Below are 22,392 nucleotides of genomic sequence, written 5' to 3' on the forward strand. Positions count from 1 at the left end.
GTGACATCTATTGATGAAATTTATAACTTTTACTAGTAGTTATTGGTAGGAGAAGTTTTAAAAATACTTTTAAAATATCCAAAAAATCAACATTGAAACGTGTTTTTTAGTTCTTGAAAATTGCGCTTGTAACGTTTTTCCGGGGAGCCATTCGATTATACTAGCTGGAAACCCGTGCTTCCCAAAGGTCTATTTTAAAACTTGACGTAATGAAATGTTGGAGAATTGAATATGGCCTATAACCATCCTCGATTAATTAAGAATCTATATGCAAAATTTCAAGTTAATCAGTCCAGTAGTTGAGACGTGATGATGCGTCAAACATAATTTTCCTATCCCGTATGTGTATAAGCCAGTTCTTTCCTTTATTATATTGGCCTAGTATAGATTGTTATAGTAAATATTACAGAGTAGCAGGCTATACAAGTTAAAACCATTTTTCATCATAAATGGTTATCTGATTGATTGAAAAATTGAATCAGCCTAGCTTTAGGCCTTTTTGAAAATTGAAGGTCAAGTGTATTAGTTTGGAAAAAAATTGGGAGTTGCATTTGTTCAAATGCTAATTAATCAATAATCTTTATTAAACGAAAATCCCAATTCCCGGGCTGACAAATATTTTTGTATAGTAGCCCTCATCGAATTTCCATCTAGCTGTTTACCCTGTTGTCAATATTTGCAGTAGCAGAAGTCTTCGGGGTGATTTACAGCATTTAATTGGGATTTTGTCTAATAATAATTATGAATTTAGTTTTTATAAACGCTTTTTTAATAACGATGATATTTATTTATTAATTCACACAATTACAACATCGAATAAATGTAAATAGATGATACGGTCTATGATTTAGGTAGAGAGTTAGTGGGGAGGATATTTTTAATATTCTTTCCGAAGAATGGACATTGATATGTCCAAAGCTCCGCCAATTTATGTAGATGCATACAATATGATTATTTTCTATAGTAGTTATTATATTACAAATTGCTTTTTCATATCAAATACAATTCAATAATTATTTTCTTAGTCTATATTATGTAAATTCACTACAATTTTGCTGTATTGTAAGCTATTGTATATAAGTGTATAAGCCAGTATATTTGTAATCTACATAAATAAAGTACTCAATCAATCAATCAATCAAATATAATCCAGCTCTTAGGCGAGATTTTCTATGCAGAGGACTTCAAGAATTTGGTACAAGATTTTAAAAAATCCTAAAAGTAATAAGTGGGGAAAGAACAAAGAATTAAACAGGGATAATTTGAGAAAGTGTCTTGACCCTAATAGAGGTTAATAGAGTGAGTTTCTTGTTATGACTAATTTTTCCTGGGTCCTGTAATTTTTGAATAATTGCTTCATTGCATAAATAAATCTTATTTATTGAAATGTTTTTCAAGCTCTGGCTAAAATCCCACTCTAAATCTGAAAAGGGAAATGTAGAGAGAAAACAATAGGCTGACTAGTTATCCAACAAAAAACTGTTTCTCATACTATTTATTGAAGATATTGACCTTGAAATTCTAGGGTTATCAGGGTCCGTATATTCACTGTATTCCACATCATTGGGGTTAATTTTCTGAATTTGTTATCAATATTATTAATTTTGCACATACTATTATCACCTATTATGAGTTCCACTTCATATTGGCAGTATTTGATCAACATTGGTGCTGCTATCCTTGTCTATCATCCGACAAAGCAGATAGAGATATCCTATCTAGCTCCGCAAAGTTGCCAGATCGTTTTCAACAATGTAGAAATATAACCAAGTAACAAAATATTTAATCCAAATTATGATAACTTATTATTGAACCATTCATTTTTTTTACCAATATAATATAATTATTGATCATTATCAACAAGAATATGATATAAGTTAATATTACATCAGATATACCGGTATATGCTATATCCTCTATTAAGGCAAGGAATCGGCAACGCTGCTCTCCTATTTTCTTCCACTGCCATTATAACGTGGACCTTGCTCTAATTTCTGATATCATTATTAAAGACTCTATTATGATCTATGAATTCAGCACTATAATACCGTAATCTACTTTTAAAAGTTCAATTTTTTTCTATCAGTTCACAACAATAATAAGTGCTTGAATTCCCCAGTGTTATACAATAACAATGATACTCTAATACTGTATTGTATAACAAAAATAAGATCCAAATAATGAAGGAGAAGAAGAAGAAGAAGAAGAAGAAAGAGTGAAATGAGTAGGATAAAAATGAATGGTAGTCAGAGAGAGAGTTATAATTTTTTATCGAAAATGTAAGAGAGATTATGGAAAAGGAGGAGAAGAAGGTGTTGGAGAAGGAAGTGGAGGGAGAAAAAGGAGAAGGAGGTTGTGGAAGAGATGGTGGAGGCAGTGGAGGTTTTGGAGGAGGAGGAGGAGGAGAAGGAGCAGGAGAAGGAGAAGTGGGGGGAATTTTGAATGTGTATTTTCCTTGTAAATTCATTTATAAATTATCAAAAAATTGCGGCATTTAATCAGAGATCAGAGAGTAGCTCGACTACTGCTGAACAGACAGTCTCAAATCATTTAACTCAAGTGATATTCACTTTTTACTATCGGTATTAAACTTAGCAATAATTATCAAACTGAACAATTAAATCAGTATCGCAGTATCTATGATTTCAGTAGCGTTTTCGTCTCTGTTCTATTACGTTCCCAGTCTAGTGTGTATTTCGGACTGGTTTAAAGCGTTGCAGAAAACATATCATAAGTTTGTGAATTTTGAAAATCTGAATGACAGTTATAAGTTTGTAAAGAAAGTTTGCGTGTATTATCTTGCTTCGCAAGTCTTGAAAAAGATTTTCGGTGAGTGCACGGAAAGGTTTTACTCATTTTGTTATATATTTTTATTTTCCAGATAGAAATTACTGAGATATTGCATTTATTTAGAAGCTAATTAATTATTTAATTAGCTAATGAATATTATTATTAAACAAAAATCCAATTAAATGGTTTAATCACCCCGAATTTACATCATTTGATTTGGATTTTCGTTTAATTATTATTATTTTTATTTTGTCCAGAAATACAGTACTATCTATATATATAAAAGCGAAATGGCACTCACTCATTGACTGACTGACTGACTGACTCACTCACTCACTCGCATAACTAAAAATCTACCGGACCAAAAACGTTCAAATTTGGTAGGTATGTTCAGTTGGCCCTTTAGAGGCGCACTAAGAAATCTTTTGGCAATATTTCAACTCTAAGGGTTGTTTTTAAGGGTTTAAAGTTCGTCTTTTAGCATGTATATTCTTCTTCTCCCAATCTCTTAATTATAATTGAAAAATTCCATATCATATGTTACTATAGAACTATATCTAGATAGATTACCTCTTCGAAACAGTTGTTAACTGGCAACTAAATTAATAATTTTGTCAGGTTGGCATTAAGTTGAGTTGACTTTGTTAGGTTGGCACCAAGTTGAAGATTTAAATGCATTTATCGCGGAAAAATTGATTGGGCACTGCTACTTCAATCCTGGGAATATTATATTACTAGCAGTCAGGCTCGCTTCGCTCGCCATATCCGTTTAGCCAGACGTTTAGTCTGGATCCCCGACTGGATTGTCCTGACATATGATAAAAATGCTCAAATGAAAAATGCAGGCGAGCGGAGCGAGCCTGCTGATCTCATTCTTGGACGATCCAGTCGGGGGTTCAGGGGGCGGAGCCCCCTGGCTAGACGGATATGGCGAGCGAAGCGAGCCTGATGGCTAGTATGTGTATATGAGAAGAACTTTCAAAATAAATTATAGTCAAGGAACTTTTTTTAATGTCTAGTATTTTTTATGAATATTAAACTATATTATTACCGGTAATTATATCATTATTTTTCTATGAATCTCTATCAGCTGATTTTTATTGATATTTTACTAATATTTGTCTAGTCTCAGTTTGAATTACACAATAAATTCATTGAATGATTTTCCCATGAAAACTCATTATCATTTGAATAGCATACCGGTATAGTTTATCTATGATATTGATATTTCATTTATTTATTAGGTTAGCACAAACAATACAAAGATCGGAAAAGGAAAAACAGGCTATTGCCCAAAACTTCTTCAATTTCCTAATTTAGTTTGAAATTGTCCACATATTGGTATCACACATTGTTGGAGCTCTGGAGAATTTATAGAAAGATTTGTAGAAAATTACATTATTTTACATTATGATACATTATTATTATCTGAAAAAAGTTTAGCGTTAATTGTTGTATTCTGTGGTATTTTTAAGACAAGTAAGATTATAGTCAAGCACTAAAACAAGATAGTCTAAAAAGTGCATGAATTGGGGTCTAAAAAGATGATCTCAAAGTGCAATTACATCAATAAATTTTGTAATATTTGTGTTTTTTATAATTGTTGACAAATTTTGTTCAAAATTATTTTTTTGAAGCAAGAAAAATGTATGTTCTCTTATAGGAAAATGACAAAACAAAAATCTCAAGACACAACAGAAGAAAATCTCAGAAAACTTCCTAGTAGGGGTTGTAAGTGTTCTCCAAGAACACGAACTCTAGCTATTGGATGGTTCAATTTTGTAAGTACCGGAACAATATTTCTGTCTTTTCTCAATATTTCTTATGGATATCTTCCTGCTAGAATCCAATCATAGAGGAAAAATACAAGTAGATTGAGTTGTGTTTAAATAAAATATTCAGATGATTATCAGGCAATACATTGGATAATAAATAATGAATGATTTATTCTATGAAAGTGATACTATAGTGAGGTCCACGTTATAATGGCAGAGAAGAAAGATAGGAGAACAACGTTGCTGATCCTTTGTCTTGTCAATGTATTCTATAGACGGTGGCTGATACAGGTTTATTGATGTAATATCAACTGTTCATTCGTTTAAAATGATCAATTATATTTTATCGAGCAAGAAATTATATTTTTCAATAATTTCATAATTAAGATGAAATATTCTGTTAATCAATCATTAATTCTACATTATTGAAAGACGATCTGTCAACAGAGCAAAGCGAGAAGGAGATAGCGCTAGGTATCCGCTTTGTTGAATGATAGACAAGGATAGCAATACCATTGCTGATCAAACACTGCCATTATAACGTGGACCTCACTATATCAATCACTACTCACTTTTTTATTGGATTGAATGTTGAGATAATCAAGGAGAAAAACTACTCCAATATTTAATTACATATTTTTTCAATAATTTTATAATGAATCTCCATAATTAAGATGAAATATTTTGTTAAAAATCTTCAATTCTACATTGTTTGAAGGCGATCTGACAATACAGCAAAGGAAGAAAGAGATGGCGCTATCAGATTTGTTGAATGATAGACAAGGATAGCAATACCATTGCTAAATAATCACTACAATTATAATGTGGACCTCACTATATAGTACATTTTTCTCGTGGAGCTATGTGACGCTGGTAGTCTATAATCATATGCCGTTATTTCACTCTCACCCTAACAGAACTGTGTAATAATAAATAGTAGCCGACAGTAATCGGTTTGAGTTAAAAAACGGCCTGAAATTTTCAACATATGAACGACCATGGGATATCATCTTATGCTATATCTTCTCTCTAAGATTATACTGTGTAGTTTCTTGTAGCATAAAAATATTCCATTAATTATTATTATTAAACGAAAATCCCAATTAAATTATGTAAATCACCCCGTAGACTTCTGCTACTGCAAAAATTGTTAGCAGGGTAAACAGCTAGATGGAAATTCGATAAGCGCTCAAATTTTCATCTGGCTGTTAACCTTGTTGTCAATATTTGCAGTAGCAGAAGTCATCGGGGTGATTTACAGCATTTAATTTGGATTTTCGTTTAGTAATAATGATTCATTAATATTATCAGTTGAGCATATGCAACTTCAAGTTATTTCCATCTATTCCAATAATGATTATTTTAATAGAAAATTATTTTAATTTCAGATAATCTGTCTAATCTCCTTCGAATGTATTTTATGGTATGGTGTGAACAGCACTGACGAGCATTTAGACAGATTCCTTTACAATACAGCAGACCTCAGTCCACAAAAGTGGAATACATAAAATCTGTAGCAGGGTTTGCAAGGGAGGAAGCCATTTTGAGAAATTTAGAATACAATCAGATAAAGAACAAACTGGCTAAGATGGGAATGTTAGAGTGTATGATTCGGATATTCTTCAAGATCCTTTGTATGACCACTGGAATGCCCTGAGACCTGCAGTTATACTTAGTGATATTTTTTCAACGAATAATAATATTAATAATAATATTATTATTATTTTATATTTTCAACGAAAATCTTCTCAGACTTGTGCACAGAGTCCTGTTTGTGGCTGGAGGAGGTAATTATTATTTTTATTCATTCAATAATTATTAATCATTTTTAAATATAATTTATTATCTATTTATTCAAGGGTAACGTTCTAGAAGTAGTTTATGCCTAGGATATGATAGGGGGATTTTCATTTAATCATTTATTTATTTAAATGCAACGTTCTAGAAGTAGTCTACTTTATGCCTAGGATATGATAGGGGGATTTTCATTTAATCATTTATTTATTCAAATGCAACGTTCTAGAAGTAGCCTACTTTATGCCTAGGATATGATAAGGGGATGAATGATAATACAAACCTTTTTATTTATAATGATTCCATGAATGTAGCTAGAGGATGAATGTGATCTATAGTGAGGTCCACGTTGTAATGGCAGTGTTTGATTTGCAATGGTATTGCTATCCTTGTCTATCATTCAACAAAGCGGATAGCGCTATCTCTTTCTCGCTTTGCTCTGTTGCCAGATCGGTTTTTAACAATGTAGAATTAGTAATTAATTAACAAAATATTTAATCTTGATTGTGGAAATTCATAATGAAATAATTGAAAAATATAATTTCTTGCTTAATGGAATATAATTTATTATTTTCAACGAGAATAAAAAGTTAATATTACCATAGAGAAACAATAGCGTAAGTAGATATCCCATGGTATAGGGAATTTATGTCACAACTTTTACTGTTATCTCAAGCCGATTACTGTCGATTATTGTCAATTTTTACTGTTTGTTGGGGTGATAGTGTATGAACGGCACAATTTGAGAGACTACCAGCGTCACACAGCTACATAGGAAAGAACTACGTGATCTATCGGCTTGGAATAACAGTAAAAGTTGCGACATAAACGCCCTATACCATGAGATATCTACTTATGCTATCGTTTCTTTATGATATTACATCAGTAAACCTGTATCAGCTACCGTCCATAGAAGGCATTGACAAGACAGAGAATCGGCAACGTTGTTCTCCTATCTTCCTCCACTGCCATTGTAAAGAGGACCTCACTATAGGTTTGTAATTTACTTTTCCTCCACCTACTGGCTAAAGTACTTACTTTACTCCCTGAAACATAATACTAAAGTGTCACTTTTTCGCCCTCGGTAGTAAAAAACAGAAAAACTCCCTAGGGAGTAAAAGTGACTCCATTTAAATAACATGGGAAGCATCTCTATTTTAAAAACTTACATTATAATAGGTTAGAAGGTCTAAGCTCAGATGAGAAAGCATAAAGAGGTGTCTGTCATTGAGTCAACTGAATTCAATACCACAACCAGAAATTTGATCAACTCATGAAATATGTTGTATGATATTATATTCTTAATATAAGTAGACTATAAAAATTTATACAATTTTAAAAATATCTTATTCTATTCAAAATACCAGCCAACAAATATTTTTGATCTGCAATTCAAATCTGAACCGCGTGATCTGGAGTCAGCCATTTTTGGTAAACACCCAGCTGATTGTTACAACTTTATCCGATAGATAGCGCAATCGGCAGTGCCAATCAGACGGCCGGTTTTAAAGTTTTAGATTTTAGGTTATGTTGTTAGGAAACATTGTCACCAATACGTAAGTTATTAAAATGATTTTATTTGCAGTTTCTATAAAAAAATGTAGATGGAGGAAAAATGTTGTGTACATTACGAGTGAAAAATACTTTTTCTCCCTCAGGAAAATTGTTGCCCTCGGCTTCGCCTCGGGCTTCAAACTTTTCCCTCAGGGAGAAAAAGTCGTACTTTTCACTCTAGATATACAAATAACTAATTTTCTTCTGACTTCCTAATTTATTCTACAATATACGCTTATAAAGATGCGATTACTATATCGAATTTACAGTGCTATATTATAACAAATATGAATACAGTAGAACTCCAATTATCCGAGCTCCGACTATCCGAATCGCCAATTATCCGAATCACTTTCAGAAAAAAATTTGTCCAAAATTTCTTCCCCCCGCAAAGCCAGTGTTTTTTGCGTTCGCTCACTACTATTGTCCTTCCCTCTGCGAAGTCAGTGTAGGAAAACATGTGAAAATATCATGTTTCTTTCATTCAATTCAATAAAAAAATAGTGCAATATCAAAACGTAGTTTTTTACTTTCCTTGCCCTATTACCATAGGTAAGGAAAGTATTGCTTTCCGAAAAAAATTAAGGTATCCCAATTTCTAAATTTCTATACGTTTCAAGACGTCCCCTGAGTCCAAAAAAGTGGTTTTTGGGTATTGGTCTGTATGTGTGTGTGTGTGTGTATGTGCGTCTGTGTACACTATATCTCATCTCCCAATTAACAGAATGACTTGAAATTTGGAACTTAAGGTCCTTTCACTATAAGGATCCGACACGAACAATTTCGATCAAATGTGATTCAAGATGGCGGCTAAAATGGCGAAAATGTTGCCAAAAACAGGGTTTTTCATGATTTTCTCGGAAACGGCTCCAATGATTTTGATCAAATTCATACCAAAAATAGTCATCGATAAGCTCTATCAACTGCCGCAAGTCCCATATCCGTAAAAATTTCAGGAGCTCCGCCCCATCAATGCAGATAGATTCCCAATTATCAGGCTCCAGATACAATTGAAACAAAAAAAATCAGGTGTGGTAGATTGAGCATGAAAATCTCTACAATTAAATGTCCGGTAACATTTTCACCTAAAATTGAAAATAAAGCTTTAAATTCTAGAAAATGTGATTATTCAATTGCAAATTATTGTCGATTCTCTTAAATTATTCACTATGAAGAGATAGCAGACCTCATGTGTGTCTCCAGCGTTATTACCCTGTCACCAGCTGGCTCAAATCTTTGAATAGTAGACTTGAGATGTGCGGGAACACTAGCGTCAGGTGATCAATTTTCATAACGGCAAGGAAAGTTGTGTGAGTGCGCCACACCAGATTTTTTGCGTTCGCTCACTATTGTCCTTCCCTCCGCGAAGTCAGTGTAAGAAAACATGTGAAAATATCATGTTTTTTTTTTCATTTAATTCAATAAAAAAATAGTGCAATATCAAAACGTAGTTTTTTTCTCTCCAATGGCAATTTAAAAAAAACTCCAATTATCCGAATATTTGATTATCCGAATGGGTCCCTGTCCCCATTAATTCGGATAATTGGAGTTAGGTTAGGTTAGGTTAGGGTTAGGTTAGGTTAGGTTGGGTTAGGTTAGGTTAGGTTCGGTTAGGTTAGGTTAGGTTAGGTTAGGTTAGGTTAGGTTATGAATGTCACAATCACTCATTTATTAAGAATATCAAGGAACATGTTCCATTAGATACCCCATTGTTCATCTAATATTATGTTTAATTAAGTTTGTAGTTACAACGAAATCTTTTATATTGTTATTTCAATAGATTAGTGGTTCTGGAAATTTCAAGATCCTTTAATCAATATTGATATTTACAACATCAAATCCGCTACTAAACAGAAAAACGTATGATATAATTTTAGAACATTCAAAGAAATTTTTCCAATATTATCGGTGGGTCTTTTGCAGTAAAAAATTAACGTCATTGATGATTATGTTTGATTAAAAAATGAACTTCCACTTCTCAATATTATCAGTTTTGTAAGACAAATTCCCATTCATCATCAGTAAAGCTTTTGTTTATTATGGGCAATCCCAGTTCCATGAAATTGAATATTTATAATTACGGTATTATTAAACAAAAATCCAAATAAATAATTGCAATATCTCATTAACACTTTCGATCTGTAAATTAAATATTGATTTTGTTGAATGATCAATTCCAATTGAATTGAAGGGAATTTGAATAATATGTTTTTGTTAGAGAATAATCAACAATATTCTAATGAAATTTGAAGGTTATTCTCCCTTCGTTATCACTGATTTTTCATTCCTTGTTAGTTTTCATTTTATTCCTCAAGCCAGAGGATTACATCAATTTTTAAATGATTTATTATTTTTTTCAATGTTGAAGTCATATATTTTGTTATTCTGTACCGTACTTTTATTTATTTCATTGGAAATTACAGATATCATGATTATAATAAATATAATATGATTGGGAGAAGACAACAGGCATAGCCCAAAACTGTCTTCTCCCAAATTTTTACAAATAAGAGTTTCAAAAAAGAATAAGGTTAAGATCCTTACTTCTTAATAATTAAGTTTTATTTCTTTTATTATACTATTATTTGAATTCGTATTAAATCCATTATTATTATTATTTTATTCTCAAGCTTATCTTTTTTTATTATAATTATTTTATTTTGTGATCGCTTGTATTGTCTATGGAACTCTCCTCTACACGCAGATGTTCGGTCTTTGTGGAGAAATTCCGTATAATTGAGTTGTTTTCATGTTTCGCTGTGAATACCTGAAGGAATAAACGAAACGGTATTATTTGAATTTGAATATTATTTCTGCTGGGATTGTTTTTTTCTGAATACAATAATTACTTCAACAATAATCAAAGGTAATAATGCTTCCTCCATAATTGGTGACTTTTTTGGTTTACAATGACACTTTCATTTCACTTTGACATATCACTTTCATAGAATATCATTCATTATTAATATTCAATGTTTAATGTATTGCCTGGTAATCATCACAATAATTTATTTAAAAACAACTCAAACTAATTGTATTTTTTCCCCTATGATTAAATCCTATAATAAGTTTGAATGATGTAAAATATAGTTTTAAATTTTTTCTCCTTCCAGGTTCCATTTTCTTTTTGATTATAATTGGATCAATTGTGGGAATTGGAGTAATTTTCAACGGTTTGCTGCTTTATGGAGCACACGTGGTAAATAAATAAAAGTGAATTATAATAAAAATAGATTTTACATTAATTTTAATGTGGGTCGATTGTAGTTTAACTTACCGTATACCATATTCTTGATTGAACATAAAGATTGGCATTCTTGATTCTTTCTTCAGCCGCAATAGAAAAAAATTTCCCCATAATTCTATGAATTATGTAGGTAGGTAATGTAATCTATATAAATGAAAGAATACTATTGACTACACGTACGGGATAGAAAATTCACGAATGACGCATCATCACGACATCTGAACTACTGGAATGATTAACTTGAAATTTTGCATATAGATTCCCAATTTACCGAGGATGGTTATACTCCTATTTTCAATTCTACAAGATTTCAGTGAATAAAGTTTTGAATTAGACCCGTGTTACTTGCTTATTGTTTAATAAAATTTTTATATCAAAATTAAATTCAAATACTGATGTGAATATTCATTGCTCCAACACCTACCAAATTACAATAGTGATGGAATATTTTATTTTTATTGAAGTTCTTTCAAATATATCTCTAAATCCCATTCATACATATCACCCAAACGTTTCTCAACAGTAGTGTTTTTATATCTTCAATTTTCATGTGTATATTTTTATCAAAGTTTACAGCATTCGACTGTGGATTTTCGTTTGATTACCTATAATGTTCTCCTGACCGAAAACTACACAACATCTCAAAGGATTTGGAAATGACGTACAGTGATAATCTAGGCATTTGAGACTCATGAGCTATATATTTGTTGTGTATCTGCCATACGCTCAATAAATAAAATTGTTTTATAAAATATATTTTCTATGTGTACCTATAAAGTTGAGAAGTTGAATATTGAAGTACTATAGGTATAATTATTCATATTGAATAAAAATTATTTCTGTATTATCGTATCAATTTTGACTAATTCTTAGTCTTCTTATACAAGATTTTCTCTTTTTTTCAGGATAATGTCACTCAAATCGCAGTCTGGATTGCTTACCAGAGGTTCATTTTTATTTTTGATGTGGGTCTACTTATTCTAACAATAGGCTCAAGAACACCCTTACTTACTTTGCTTCAAATGTTGCGAATCAGTGAGTAGATCCTTAATATTATTAGTAGGCTAATATTTAATTTATTTAGTCATCTATTTTTCTGTTGACATTTGATAATATTAACTGTTCATTATTGTTTGAAATGATCAAATACATTTTATTTGTCAAGGAAATGTATTTTCCAATGATTGGATAATGAATTCTCATCAATGAGATTGGATAATTTCTTAATTAATTATTTCTCTACATTGTAGAAACTGACCTGACAACTTTAATTGTGGAACTAGAAAAGGATAGCATTACCGGTATCGGCTTTGTCGACTGATAGACTTAATTATATTTCTTCTACATTGTTAAAGACTGTTGCCGATCCTCTGTCTCGTCAATGCCTTCTATAAACTTATTATTTAATGAAAATCCCAAATAAACGCTGTAAATCACCCCGAAGACTTCTGCTACTGCAGACATTGCAGACTATCCAAAAATGGATAGTAGTTCTCATCGAATTTCCATCTAACTGTTAACCCTGTTGTCAATGTCTGCAGTAGCAGAAGTCTTCGGGGGTGATTTACAGTGTTGATTTGGGATTTTTGTTAAATAATAATTCTATATTAATTAGCATTTGAATAAATGCATTCTCTATTCCATCTGCCTTCTATAGACCGTAGCTCATATAGGTTTATTGATCTTACTGTTCATTCTTGTTTAAAAATCTATTATATTTTATTGAGCAAGAAATTATATATTTCAAATAGTTTCATAATGCATTTTCATGATTAAGATGAAATATTTTGTTAATTAATTATGAATTCTACATTGTTAAAAGATGATCTGGCAACAGAGCAAAGCGGGAAAGAGATAGCGCTATCCGCTTTGTTGAATGATAGACAAGGATAGCAACACCAATATTGTAATATTACATTTTTTCTCGATTGGAATCGAATCTTCAATTCGAGATCTATAAAACTTTATAGTAAATATCAGAGTAATCGATATACGGACAACTTTTTGACTGAGAATTTATCGTAAATGATTGTGTTGCATGTTCCATGGTGTCACCGAGGCTGAGTTGACAGAATTATTAATAGATAAATGGTTTATTTAAAATCGAGATGATATATAAAAATTTAAAATAATAGTTTCAAAATAAAGTTTTATTGAGAACAATAATATAAAATGTGAATTCTAAACTTGTAATTTATAAATTTTTGGTGACATGTCCATGACGTAGACACTGATTTTGAGATGTGGTTTTTGTTCTGACGAGGAGGCTTGCTTCTTCTCTAAAAATAATGGCTGGCAGCGTGTGTTCTAATTTTGTGCTCTCTGAATATTTTTCTGTTTAAGTGAATTATTAATGTTTTAAATTGAGTTTTGAACAGTTTATAGTGTTCTATTTTGTCTATAATTAATTGATTTGTGTGTCTACAAGCCTATAGCCATTGTTTTTCAACTATATAAGTGGATAAGTATTTAGCTCGTAATGATTTTAGATGCTTAAGAGTGTAAGATATTGTTCTTTGTGTATTTGTGTAGTATATTGCCAAAATTCTTCTGAAGATTATAAGTTGATTTGCTCTGAAAACTGGATTTCTCATTCATAGGCGATAGATCCATTCATAGTTTATCAAGAATCTATTACATTGGAGCCGATAACTCTCATTAGGTTAATAGGTGAAAAATGCTATCCAACCGAATTAGGAGAAATTGGTAGCACAGCAAATGGTACACCCTGGTGTGGGACTCAAACTACAAAATATATCCCTGGGTATAAAAAATTATTGGTAGGATAGATATCTTGATGAATTATGAATGGGAGGTCAGTTCTGGAGTGGTCAAGTTTTAATAAATAGATATCAGTGCATATTACAAAATGGCAAACATTAAAAATGATCTGAATCTTATAGCATTCTTAACACAAAAGTTTGATGAGCAAAATGCTAGGTTTGATGAGCTAAATGCTAGGTTTGATAAGCAAAATGCTAAGATTGATAATTTGAAACAAGATCAAAATGCTAGGTTTGATGATATGAAGCAAGAATTTGCTAGCATTAGACTAGAGCAGGTTAGTATAAACCTTCTATATAAAGATGCACATGAAACATTGATAGATAATCATGAAGATGAAAGCAAATTGAAGCAGGATGATAGTAGTGTTAAGATACAAGATCAATCATTTCAAATTTCAGATAATGTAGGCCTAGTTACTGTTATTGAAAAAGTAAATCCTAGTGAGATAGTAGAATTGAGTAATGTAGTAGGTAGGGAGTTGTCTTTATTGAAAGTCAACAGTAAAGAAAGTAGTATTGCCAAATTGAAGGTTAGGAAAACAGTAAATAAAGTGAATGTTTACATGAGACAGGTTTCTGTAGAGGTTAGGAACAATGTAAACAAAATGAATCTTGCTTTGTATCAAGTTGATGAATTCAACTTTCAACTGAAAATTGAAAAGGTGTATGCAAAGCATTATCTAGTGAACATGACTGACTTTTGTAAGCAAAATGGCTTTGTTGAAACAAATGAACCCATGAATAAAATCATGTTCTTGAAGAAAACAAAGCCCAAAGTCACCATTGATGTGTTAGTATTCAAAGGTTGTTTCAAGTTGCTTACTTACAAGATGATGACAGTGAATCACATGATGAAAGGGTATTCCCCGGCACTATGTTATGATTAGGAATCCTGTGTCATGCCGGGATTCAGAATATCAATGACCGTAAATACTATGTATGGTAAATAAAGTCCATAATTGTATCTTTTTTCTTTCCTGTAGCCTATTTTTCTTGGCCCTTAATCTTTTCAAATTTCGATTCTTTCCTGTCTTTGTGTAATGTTCAGTAAAATTCTTCTATGATGCATATCTTAACCAATCTTGTCCATAGTAATTTAAATTTGTATTTTTCTGAAATGATTTGGAAGTTAAAATAGTAGCTTATTTTCCTAATCTTTAAATTGTTGATAAAACTTAACTTTTCTAAAATCTATCTATTGTAGTTTAAAGAATTGTGTGCTTGTGATATATTTTTTCATCATGTATCACTTATGTGAAGTGTATCAATTTTGTGTATATTGTTTTAGGGAATTATTTACTCAATTTTTCTTTTTCTCTTGTTTGTATTTTTTAGGGAACTTATTTACCCATTATTCATCTTGATCGTCTTTGTATTGTAATATTGAAATGTTTGTACTTATTATACAGTCTTCAAATTCTGAAATTATTTGAAAAATAAATGGTTCAATTTAGAACATGCTGAAATTTAATCTTATGTATAAATTATTTGTTATAATAATAAAACTTTAAAAATTGAAAGTATTAATGAATTGTGTCACCATATATAATTATGAGATGTTCTATATAAATGAAAGTTAACTTGAATAATAATGATTTCATTAAATAAAAACGTCTTGTCATATTATTAATTGAAATGAGTTAAAAGTTGAAATCTCTCTAAAGTTTTTGTAATTGATGTCTTTTTCTAAATTTAAAAAAACTGTTTGTTCTATAAATTTTTATATGATTGATCATCGTTTGAAATGGATGCTGGAGTGTATGTAGAATTTTTAGTGGGGTTTGTTGATTAGAATTTTGCTGGTATGTGATTGATTTTTGAGATGGAAACCCATTATTGTCTAGAGAAGGAATAACAGAGGTTATGACTTAGAGAGGCAGTAATGAGATAATATTTTTTGTGTTGATTATGTTGATTGCCATAGATGCAGATGATTAATAATGTTGATTGCCATAGATGCAGATGATTACTTATGAATATTGATTGCCTTTGAAGCAAAATATTATTGATGTTTTGAATGATTTCTTGTTTAATGATTGATAGTAAAGTTTTGTCATGAAATGTAGTTTGTGTTTAGAACATTGAAAAGTCGAAATAAACTATAGTATCCGGTAAACGATGATTAATAATATTAAATATTTTGCTTTTATACAATATTTGAACAAAATTAAAATAAAAATTTATAAATTTGTCTACATAAATAATTTTGAAACCCTGAATGATAAATCATAAATGTGAAAATAAATGGGATATCTACTCAAGCTATTGTTTCTCTATGCCAGCACTTTCAGAATTATACACTTTTTCATTCATATTTGCGTGAAATGATTGAACATACCAAAGATTCACTATTGATATTGAAGAATTGTCCCATAAGTAGCCTGAGTGATATTTTTACAACAACCCACTGTTTTGATTATGGATAGATATGCTAACATCTCACCAGTAACAGTACGGTAACTGAAGTGAATAATTCTACCTTAGTTTGGACCAGGTTATAATAATAATATTATTCAAAAATGTAGTACATTCAATCCTCCAAGGACAGGAATATAATGAATTTTTATTTTCTGTTTAATACAAAATTGTTACACTAATATTTAGTAAAACCTATTTTACATGAAAATTTACAGACGACAGAGTGGAGATTTGCGAATAATAATTATTGTGATCACACGAGATCCTGGTAATAATAAATTTTGGCAAAACAAAAAAGGAGAAATGCCAACAGCATGTGGTGTTCCCAAGCGGTCACCCATCCAAGTACTGACCACACCCGACGTTGCTTAACTTCGGTGATCAGACGAGAACCGGTGTATTCAACGTGGTATGGCCGTTGGCAAAGGAAAACTATTTTAAATCATTTCACAATTACTTATGTCATGATTGAATCCAATTTTTCTAATATTGGGGTTTTCATTTCTGTCAACCCCTCACATCAGAATATCCATTTTTTCAATACGCTACTTTGTAATAATTAACTTGCAAGTAGTTTTTACAGAAATAGACAATGCTAAGCAACAAAGTAGGCCTGGATAGATTTCACTACATCGCTATATTCAGAAATATGCTACCTAAAAGAGTGAAAGATTTTACATGGATATTAATCATAGATGACATGACATTAATTAGAAAGAAGCAATTACTCTCACCTCTTTTTATGATTGTTGTCATTTGGTTTAGTTGTCTCTTAATTTATTCTTCTGAAAATAAACAGTAGGCTACTACAGTTCTTGCAGAGGAAATTCACTTTCTTCCTGAAATAAATGAATAGAGACAATGACATTTAATAAATTAATTTGAAAAACAAGCAAGCCTCTTACTATCTCTAACACAAGAAGAAATTAATCATCAAATGTGAAGGTTTGATAATAAAGCCAGTGAATGGAAATAATTTCAAACATCTATTCATATGAATTTGAATTATGTGGTCTTTCTCATTATTAGTGCCAGTAGTTGATTTGAGAACTGCAAAATGTGGTTCAAGTAGTAGAAAATAAATATATTACATGAAAATCATAGTATTCTGGACATGACATTTTTTTCAAAACATAATTAAATTTTAAGAAATAATTAGCACAGTTCAATATTCAACCCCTCATAAGAATGACAATATTATTATAATCACAAAAATATATTATCAAATTCTACTCTGAATGGAATTTTCCTACAAGTTTATTCTCCACATCCACATGTGTGGGCCTATTTCTTCAATTTCATCATATAATACAATCTGAAATACAATTAACTTTGGGTTGAAGTTTGAATATAATGTAGAATATGTTAATGAGATTAGGTGGGCCAGTCCCGACTGTACTGCAATGCCAGGTCGACCCGTGATGGAGGTGGAGCAAGCCCCTAACACTCCATCTATTTCCAAAAATCAGTTTAATATACTGGCCACACAATGTGCGGCGTATCAGATATTAAGCTGATAAGAACAGATACTACACTTTGATCTTAGCCAACAGGCCGAGAAGCGATAACTTTCCATGACAAATGACAAGACCTCTATCGAACAGCACACAAAACTCTGGCGAGAAGTGCAATATCTACACAACTTTGATGCTTTCTTTCAGGCAAGAAATTCCATTCATTAAACTATCAATACTTCCAGTATAACCTAGACAGTGATCATCATCAATTCTGATTGTTATATCTCGCATGATTTGTATAATTTTCAAGATATTGATGAAATATTAAAATATTAGTGAATGTTAATGTATGATGAGCCAAATGTGGAGGTAGTTACCAACTCTCCAGCTAGGTGTCGTGGCTGCCACTGAGAACCACTGAACGGTTTTGGCGCGTCAGTCTTCAAGAGCACTTGTGAAATTGAAAAAATATCTATGTAAATTTGAGATCAAATCCTTTCACTCCAATTAATCAGTATATTATTGAATAATACCAACATACTTCAAATATATAACATTAAAATATGATATAATATTATATAATGTGCTATTTTGCAAAACTAAATACAGTCACTTTGATCCTTCTTCAGGACCGATTTATGTGCAGTTTGTCATAAAAACGGTAGCAAATAATAAATGCAAGGTTTTGAAAGAATAAAACAAAAGTTCAGGTGCTGTTTGGTCTGTTAGTTTTAGTGAGATGCACTTTAATCTGTCAGCATTCCTTATGAATAACATCAACTTCACATTAGTTGAGAAGATAATATTTTTGTGTTTCTCAATGAATAGCAGACAACATTGATAATATTGAAATTGATATATTCATATTATTATTATTACAAGCAAAACAATCATCACAAGGTTCTTTGTTGAAGAGTAGTTTTATCAATCTAATGAATACAGGTAGCAAGTACGTAAAAATAGAAGATTTAAATCATATTGTAATGATGAATGCTAATATTGATTGAATTAGGACCGGGACAGCGCGAACGCAGTCCCGACTACCAAAAATTGTGCGCCCGAGATGCCCACATTTGGGGCATTCGCAGGGGTCAACCAAGTCGCAGTGCAATGACAAGGCCTCGCCCTGGGGGAACCGCCTTCTTGATCACGGTAACCCCCACGCCAGGTAAGTATGAATTACAGAGGTTCAACTGTAGCACCCCTACGCAAGATCACACATTACTCTGGCGAGAGCTCGGATAAAACACATCTTTCATACATTAATTAACCATTTCTGATGTTCAAACTAGATGCAATACAATTTCTCGTACATTTCATCACAAGAATAATGCAATCCACTTGGTGAAATATGACTTCTATTTAAATAAACAGCAAAACACAGGCTGTTTAAAAACATTTGATCTGAAAGAGGTGCAAGTTCGGAAGTTCACATCTAGACAGCGCTCACTCACATTGGGCACTTGGAGACTGCCATAATGAAACCAATCAGTTTCTTCTTCAAATTGAGAGAGGTTTAACTATAGATTACTCATTGGTGAACAGGTTTTTGACAAGAGAAAATTGTAGATGATTCAGTTCTGAAGTGAATATATTCAGTTACTTTTCTGTATAAAATGCACTCAAACCCCACAATAATTATTATGGTATTTCATTTATCAGAGTAGAGATATTTCAAATGTGCTATTTCTGAATCCGGTTTTAGAGGATACTTTCTTTTGAATCCTGATTTATGATGTTATGTGTGTTTTATAAAAGAAAGTAACTGAACCAATGAATGAATATCTTTTTTTTAATGGATAATCTACAATTCATTTTGATTTGAAATATCAGAGTGCATATGAACAATAATTATTATCAACCTAGTAATATCTATTTTAAATTGGAAAATCACGTTTTTGACATATTGTTCTCTTTGAAAATCACAAAAATAATAATTGATGAGACTGACTTCTAATTGATTCAATTCAATTTTGAATAAGAATTTACCATTTCAGTAGGCCTACCCTCATGAAGCTCTCAAAAGTTGAAAAAATAAATGAAAAATGTGCCATTATTATTTAGGCAACAAATAATTTTAGAGCCATTTTATTTACTGAAACGTTTTTTATTGTTATGATGACTGTGAAGACGCCACTCATGAAGATTGGCCTTCTATTCTAGAGACGCTCTTCATGATAGAGCACTATCATGGAAGTCACAAGTACAAGATTTGTTTAAAGACATAGATAATTATCTTACATTTGTGAAATCATCAACAAGCCTCCATCCAGTCGTTTTCGCCAACGGCCATACCACGTTGAATACACCGGTTCTCGTCCGATCACCGAAGTTAAGCAACGTCGGGTGTGGTCAGTACTTGGATGGGTGACCGCTTGGGAACACCACATGCTGTTGGCATTCATTCCTTTTTTGTTTTGCCATATCAGAGTTCAATTTGTCAAAATCAATTTTATTTTTTTGTAATAACGTTTCTCACCAATATTCACTCTGATGTCAGTATGATATCATCAATAATAATATTATTCAAAAATGTAGTACATTCAATCCTCCAAGGACAGGAATATAATGAATTTTTATTTTCTGTTTAATACAAAATTGTTACACTAATATTTAGTAAAACCTATTTTACATGAAAATTTACAGACGACAGAGTGGAGATTTGTGAATAATAATTATTGTGATCACACGAGATCCTGGTAATAATAAATTTTGGCAAAACAAAAAAAGGAGAAATGCCAACAGCATGTGGTGTTCCCAAGCGGTCACCCATCCAAGTACTGACCACACCCGACGTTGCTTAACTTCGGTGATCGGACGAGAACCGGTGTATTCAACGTGGTATGGCCGTTGGCAAAGGAAAACTATTTTAAATCATTTCACAATTACTTATGTCATGATTGAATCCAATTTTTCAAATATTGGGGTTTTCATTTCTGTCAACCCCTCACATCAGAATATCCATTTTTTCAATACGCTACTTTGTAATAATTAACTTGCAAGTAGTTTTTACAGAAATAGACAATGCTAAGCAACAAAGTAGGCCTGGATAGATTTCACTACATCGCTATATTCAGAAATATGCTACCTAAAAGAGTGAAAGATTTTACATGGATATTAATCATAGATGACATGACATTAATTAGAAAGAAGCAATTACTCTCACCTCTTTTTATGATTGTTGTCATTTGGTTTAGTTGTCTCTTAATTTATTCTTCTGAAAATAAACAGTAGGCTACTACAGTTCTTGCAGAGGAAATTCACTTTCTTCCTGAAATAAATGAATAGAGACAATGACATTTAATAAATTAATTTGAAAAACAAGCAAGCCTCTTACTATCTCTAACACAAGAAGAAATTAATCATCAAATGTGAAGGTTTGATAATAAAGCCAGTGAATGGAAATAATTTCAAACATCTATTCATATGAATTTGAATTATGTGGTCTTTCTCATTATTAGTGCCAGTAGTTGATTTGAGAACTGCAAAATGTGGTTCAAGTAGTAGAAAATAAATATATTACATGAAAATCATAGTATTCTGGACATGACATTTTTTTCAAAACATAATTAAATTTTAAGAAATAATTAGCAGAGTTCAATATTCAACCCCTCATAAGAATGACAATATTATTATAATCACAAAAATATATTATCAAATTCTACTCTGAATGGAATTTTCCTACAAGTTTATTCTCCACATCCACATGTGTGGGCCTATTTCTTCAATTTCATCATATAATACAATCTGAAATACAATTAACTTTGGGTTGAAGTTTGAATATAATGTAGAATATGTTAATGAGATTAGGTGGGCCAGTCCCGACTGTACTGCAATGCCAGGTCGACCCGTGATGGAGGTGGAGCAAGCCCCTAACACTCCATCTATTTCCAAAAATCAGTTTAATATACTGGCCACACAATGTGCGGCGTATCAGATATTAAGCTGATAAGAACAGATACTACACTTTGATCTTAGCCAACAGGCCGAGAAGCGATAACTTTCCATGACAAATGACAAGACCTCTATCGAACAGCACACAAAACTCTGGCGAGAAGTGCAATATCTACACAACTTTGATGCTTTCTTTCAGGCAAGAAATTCCATTCATTAAACTATCAATACTTCCAGTATAACCTAGACAGTGATCATCATCAATTCTGATTGTTATATCTCGCATGATTTGTATAATTTTCAAGATATTGATGAAATATTAAAATATTAGTGAATGTTAATGTATGATGAGCCAAATGTGGAGGTAGTTACCAACTCTCCAGCTAGGTGTCGTGGCTGCCACTGAGAACCACTGAACGGTTTTGGCGCGTCAGTCTTCAAGAGCACTTGTGAAATTGAAAAAATATCTATGTAAATTTGAGATCAAATCCTTTCACTCCAATTAATCAGTATATTATTGAATAATACCAACATACTTCAAATATATAACATTAAAATATGATATAATATTATATAATGTGCTATTTTGCAAAACTAAATACAGTCACTTTGATCCTTCTTCAGGACCGATTTATGTGCAGTTTGTCATAAAAACGGTAGCAAATAATAAATGCAAG

The 22,392-nt window shown here is 31.6% G+C and overlaps 1 long non-coding RNA gene and 6 other non-coding genes across 7 annotated transcripts; 2 read left to right on the forward strand and 5 right to left on the reverse strand.

Moving 5' to 3' along the window:
* Positions 1-2,501: 2,501 nt before the first annotated feature.
* LOC120353522 lies at positions 2,502-6,248 on the forward strand. The gene is made up of 3 exons (XR_005572432.1): positions 2,502-2,829; positions 4,454-4,571; positions 5,954-6,248. It is a non-coding gene; the product is annotated as an uncharacterized LOC120353522 (long non-coding RNA).
* Positions 6,249-16,668: 10,420 nt separating this feature from the next.
* On the reverse strand, positions 16,669-16,787 carry LOC120353735. The gene has a single exon (XR_005572553.1). It is a non-coding gene; the product is annotated as a 5S ribosomal RNA (ribosomal RNA).
* Positions 16,788-17,737: 950 nt separating this feature from the next.
* On the reverse strand, positions 17,738-17,930 carry LOC120353752. Its single transcript, XR_005572568.1, has one exon. It is a non-coding gene; the product is annotated as a U2 spliceosomal RNA (small nuclear RNA).
* Positions 17,931-18,835: 905 nt separating this feature from the next.
* On the reverse strand, positions 18,836-18,997 carry LOC120353741. Its single transcript, XR_005572558.1, has one exon. It is a non-coding gene; the product is annotated as a U1 spliceosomal RNA (small nuclear RNA).
* A 1,105-nt stretch (positions 18,998-20,102) lies between these two features.
* LOC120353725 lies at positions 20,103-20,221 on the forward strand. The gene has a single exon (XR_005572543.1). It is a non-coding gene; the product is annotated as a 5S ribosomal RNA (ribosomal RNA).
* A 336-nt stretch (positions 20,222-20,557) lies between these two features.
* Positions 20,558-20,676, reverse strand: LOC120353736. Its single transcript, XR_005572554.1, has one exon. It is a non-coding gene; the product is annotated as a 5S ribosomal RNA (ribosomal RNA).
* A 950-nt stretch (positions 20,677-21,626) lies between these two features.
* On the reverse strand, positions 21,627-21,819 carry LOC120353753. The gene has a single exon (XR_005572569.1). It is a non-coding gene; the product is annotated as a U2 spliceosomal RNA (small nuclear RNA).
* Between the last annotated feature and the right edge of the window lie 573 nt (positions 21,820-22,392).

Source organism: Nilaparvata lugens, chromosome 11 (assembly GCF_014356525.2).
Source record: "Nilaparvata lugens isolate BPH chromosome 11, ASM1435652v1, whole genome shotgun sequence".
Classification (NCBI taxonomy): Eukaryota; Metazoa; Arthropoda; class Insecta; order Hemiptera; family Delphacidae; genus Nilaparvata; species Nilaparvata lugens.